The sequence below is a fragment of the Microcebus murinus genome, chromosome 15 (genome assembly GCF_040939455.1).
Source record: "Microcebus murinus isolate Inina chromosome 15, M.murinus_Inina_mat1.0, whole genome shotgun sequence".
NCBI classification, from domain to species: domain Eukaryota; kingdom Metazoa; phylum Chordata; class Mammalia; order Primates; family Cheirogaleidae; genus Microcebus; species Microcebus murinus.
Window position 1 is genome coordinate 10,888,588 of NC_134118.1, and position 6,000 is coordinate 10,894,587.

Consider the following 6,000-nt stretch of genomic DNA (forward strand, 5'->3'; position numbering starts at 1 on the left):
TCACAGAGACATTCATGAGAATATGTTTCCCTGTGTATTTGAAATAGATACACAAGTCTATTGCCACTTGTTTTTATATCAATGAACTAAAATAACAAAAAATGATTTCAGGTTTGATGCAGTTTAAAGAACAAAGATGGTAGTATGAAGGAAAACAGCAAAAGAAAAATATTTGAAACAAATGGTTCTTACATAAGGATACACATAGTTTAACTGGTGTCTTTCTAAGAGCATTCAGGCATGTATAATTTTCAGAGATATTCACTAACTTACCACTTTGGATATATTCATGCATTACAGTGAAATTGACATTATTTTTTTGCTCTCGTGGAGCATTTTCAATAACACCAATAACATTTTCCTGTTTTGCAGTAGCTGGCTTTGCTCTCTCCTCCTGTAAAAAAAAAAATCCCACTTCAAAACATTGTATTTATTCACTCTCTGACCCACTCACTCAGTAAGTCAGACAATAAACATTTACTGTGTCAGCCAAATCATATGCAATATTGTGGGGTAAAGCAAAACATATAAAGACAAGGCAGATTCTACCAGATATTCAAGCAGGAGTTGAGATGTGTGGAAACAAATAAGAAGAGAAAGGGATAAGTCACCAGTTGTACAAATGAACTGAATAAATTACAGTAAGGTCATGAAGGAGAGAACAGTCCATTCTAACTGGGAAACTCCAGAATTTCTACAAAGATAGGACCACATTCCAAAAGGCACACAAAGTACAGACCAAAGGTGTGAAGAATTTCTAGACATGCAGGATGAACACCAGGATAAGGAAACAACATGCCAAAATAGGGGAAACAATATGATGTGGTAACACTTAAAACAGTTACAGGAACCGGGATGAAGAGTGAAAATGGCAGAATCAGTGGCAACTGCACCAGACACGTGCCATCCTAGAACATGAACTGTCCCCCTCATGTAATGAGGATCCTCCCAATGAGGAGATGTTTTAGATATTCACTAATACAGTTTAGAAAGGTCACCCAGGCAGCAATGTAAAGATAAATGAACTTTACAAGGCATGCTGGGGGAGGGTAACCAGAAAATATTATTCCAAAATTATAAGTCAGAGAGTGAGTAAGCATACTAAGATCTGAAAAATGGTACCCAGTTAGAAGATGCAGAACTTGGTAAATTAGAGAATTGGTGACTGGAGGGAGGATAGGAGAGCTGGACTGTTCCTGCTTGAATGTTTCACTGCTATTTGTGAGAGGTCTTTTACTAGGGTGAAGAAGCCAGATGTCAGAGTGTATTATGGAAAGTCAGGAAAACTCAAGAATGGTCAAGGACAGCTTCACTTGGCAATGGATCCAATTAGAGGCACCCAGTAGACGTGATGCACAAGACAGAGCTGGGCAAATACATTGGGTGTAGGAGTCAGTAACCTCACTCAGGAAAATTATATGGAGTTAAGAAGGTAAATATTTGAAATATACACTAAAGTGGTAAAATTCAATAATGCAATCATAGAAAGAAGTTGCAAATCCAAAATTATAAGGAGAAGAGGGAAATAAAATATGGGATGCAATTTTTCAGTAACATAACTCATGGTGTGTCTTATGGATATAAAATATACTTTTATTTATGCATGCAATATTGAGGGTACTAAAATTGCCAGGATATGCATTTTTAAATGCAATGAAATGGCTGAATTCTAAAACACCAATTCAAAATGCCAATTCAAGAGGATTCCTTTGTAAAAATTAATCTTCAAAGTTTAAAACTGTAGAAGACCTCCTTCTCCATTTGTGTGCTTACAGAATTAGGAGGCATGTTTAAATACACTATAATGTAAGAAGGAGATGTAAAACCCTATGTTGAATTTCACATGGTTTTTCTTCTGCCCTGGAAAAGGCCATACTAATAGCTCTATCTCCCTCTTTATGCCAGATAGGATATTAGTTAATAATAGGAGAGAGCATCTAGTATGAAGAAAATGTTCAAGTTGAAAATAAAAAGTCTTCAAAAACATCTACGATTGTCAAGGAAGACCCAATATTCATGGGAGGACAGAAGAAACAGAGTGAAATGTCAAGTGAAACATTCTTGAATTTAAGAGATGAACCAATCTATGGGCCAGGTAAAAACTCTACATACTAAAGTTCATAAAGCTTCCTAAGAATAATATAAAGGGTCCCTTATGTGGGAGATATTTTTAAAAGTAAAATCTCATCATACAGAGATGATTTTGGATACTCTCTTGGAAACCACTGCTTTATCATATCTCTATGATAAATAGTTTATATTAGAAAGAGTCATCACTTATGTTTAAGCTCATGTGGCATGTGTATATATAGGTGGCCGCTACATACAGATATTATTGGCACAAGATCAAAGAGAATAACTCCAGAAACGAATAATTGCTGTATTTTTTTCTCTAAGAGGGTTGTGGCCCAAATATCTTTTCTGTGATCATCAATCAAGATTCAGAACCTCCTTTGTACAACCTGATGTTATAATTTTAATTAATAAAAAGATCAAATAAAAGGTTTATTTATTTCTCTCTCCTTATTCTGTAAAAGATCTAAAAGAGCTACCAGAATTGTCTAAAACAGTAAGATATATTACTTAAGTAAGTTATGGACAGACAAAACACTAAGTTAGAAACCTGAAGCAAGAAACAAGAGTCTAAACTTGATAATTGATTAAGAAATCTATATGTGCACTTAAGTGTTGATCATTGAAACCAATTTTATGGCGAGTACATGTGGTGCTTATTTTTCCATTGAATGGGGAAAGGAGAGGATGGGTATACATATATACATAAAGAGTGCGATGTGAACCATCTGGGGGATGGACACGCTTGAAGCTCTGACTCAGGGAGGATGGGGGGACAAGGGCAATATACATGACCTAAATATTTGTACCCCACAATATGCTGAAAAAAAAATCTGCCAAGCCATATGATAGATATCCCCTGGCATTACCTGCGACGTAGGTTTGACTACATTCAGATTAAGACATCACTTTTCTATACTTAAATGAAATGAGGTTGAAATTCTTTCCTTTCTAAATTGCTATTAATTGATATATCCGAGGTACACATATACAGGGCATACGTATGATAATTTGACACAGTCATATTAATAGAATCACAGAGGGTATTTGGGATATCCATTAACTTAATCATTTTCAAATTGTCTTTCATTTCTTCATTGAAATCAGGTATATGTCATTCTGAAGAATATGAGCATCTTTTGCACTGACTATCTTTTCTGAATTTGCATTTAAAAGAATTTCCATTGAATTTCATAATATGGAGAGTTCTTGCTCTCATTAACTCCACTATTGTTGCAGAGTTTTTATAATAATCTGTCACCTTGACTCTCTTATTCAATTGCTCTATTTATTTTCCCTTCTCACATGAATTCTTCCCCTTCATCCCTTTCCCATTTACATGTCTGTTGAGCAGTCCTTTAGGCTTGCTTTCTAATTCTTGGCTCACACAATGGCAACTTAAAAAATTCTTTACTCCCAACCAAACTTTAGATATCTCAATAGTATACATATCACTCTATTGTGATTACACTGCTTTCTATTATGATCTTGAGGATGTACATTCTACCATCCTTGTCAGCATGATGAGGATCAGGGGGTGGTATGTGAAAAAAGCATGGATAAAAGGAAAGGTGTTTGTTTTTCTTCTTGTTGCTTAAACTTACTTACCTCTGTGAGACCTGGCTTAGTTGAAGCCTTGAAGGAAGTTTTCTCACCAGTGCCAGGTGGTTGAAAGGAAGGATGATGAAAGCCCTGCATTTTGACTGATGTTGTGCGAAGGCGTTGAACCACATGTGGATGATTAGAAATACTGTCCTCAATCATGGTTCCATTTTCTGTTCTCATAGTACATTGTGCCTTTACTACCATAAAAATAAAAAGTATATGAAAACATTTTTAACTAAATAATGAAAGATAACACAAGAACAGAAAATCTTCAAATAGCTTACCAATTTTTAGGGGTTGCTGAGAAGCAATCATTGGCTTTGTCAACCCTGGTTGTGGAACATTCTAGAACAAAAAACAACAGGTTTAAGAATAATGATTATCAAATTGGATAAATTAAGAATAATATTCACCATTACTATACGATCTAACACAAAGTGCACAGATTGTGGAGTCACTCAGATGTAGACACTACCTTTGAATCTCTGATTTGTTTAGCTACATCTTCTCACGGGGGGGGGGGGGAGGATTATGAGAGCCCATACAGATATACCCAAAATATTACTCCTCTCATCCCAAGTTCATTAATGTACAAACATTATGATATCCATTAGACTATATTCTTAAAAAAACAACTTAGGACAAAAATTTTCCCAGATACTTTAGAGCATTCTTGGAAAAAAGTAACATTAAGGAGCTTATATTAATCATGCGTTATATTTTGACATATGTTCGCATGATTAATCTTTGTATGAATTATCTCTTGCCCAGGAATATATGGGAGTTTAGCTTTTAGTAGTACCTTAGGCAAAAGGGTCAACGTTGCAAATACTATAAGTCACTTCTACCGTGTTCTAAACTAAACATAAGTCATTGTAAACATAAACATAAGTCTATGTACCCATAACATAAGTCATTGTACCCACTCAGGGCTTTGCAAGAAAGAGAGAAGTAAACAGGAATAAACCCTGTTGGGCAATAAGGGATGAGGGAAAGGCACACATAGATACTAAATAGAAAGCTGTAACTGAATATGGAGACAGAGAAGAAATCAATGGACAGACACTGAAGAAATGTCTTCTGCAAGAAGAATTTCGGTGGGTGTAAAACAATTTCAAAAGGTGGGAGAGCATGGAGAAGCACACAAACGAAAAGAAGCCATATTCCCAGTCTATGATTTATGAACATAACTCAAGGAAGAAAAGACATTAAGAACAGTGAGATATGTAACAGACATTTGTGTTCATAGCACATCTGTAATAATGTGGCCTTTTACTCAACAGTTACTTTTTGTCTCCACTTCCAGAGACTTCAATTTTACTCCTATAAAATGACACATTCCATTAGTCAAACATGGTCTCCTACCACTACCTGAAAGCTGAAAAAGAAAACTGGAAACAAAAATTTCCATCCATTTCCTCCGTGAGGAAAAATGGATAATCAGAATTCTAAACAGTAATGTGTGGCTTGTAATGATGTCATCTATTAAAGAAGTTTTTAGAATCCCTTGCTAGAAACAGCACAGAAGGGATATGGGTAGAATGGCTGAGTGGAGACATCAGGTACTGGATTCCAGGAGAAAGAGCAGAAAATTTCAGATGACAAGGCACATCCCGGGTCTAATTTGGAGGAATCAGTGCCAGAATCCACCACAGTTCCCACGGAGAGGTCCCAGGTCAGAACAAGAAGGAGCAAGATTCTGACAGAGAATTCCCAGAGGAATAGGGAGCCCATGGAAAGATAAGGTGGGGATGTTTGCTATTCCACCCCCAACACCTCTGACAGTCTGCAGTCTCCCAAACTGCAAGACAGCTCCTCTACCCCCAGGAGACTAAGCGCTGCTGCCCTCAGAGCACTGGGAGCTTCTTTAGCACAGAGCACAAGGCTGATGGCACCCTGCAGGTCCTTCTCCCTCACCACAGCACCAACCCCACTTGGTGGCCACCATACTGCTTTTGCCTGCATTGTGTGCCTTTGTTCTGCCCAGGAAGTTTCATCCCTTTAGTTTTTCATTTCACTGGAACGGACACAAACATTCTGCACAACCCACTCAGACTGCAGCAGCCCCAGGGGACCAGTGATTCCCAGGGACACTCACTCACTGATCCCATAGCTGCCACAATCTGTGCAGGATGCCTACAGGTGAGAGGATAGCACAGCATGTCAGAAGGGGTCCTTGGGACTTAGGGGTCAAGAATGACAGGCCTCATCCTTTTAGACTCTTCTCTTCCTCCTCCTCCTCCTCCTCCTCCCCTTCCCCTGCTCACAAATGCTGACATACCTCTGGCAGTTCCTGAGATTCCATGCCTACTACAGTAAGTG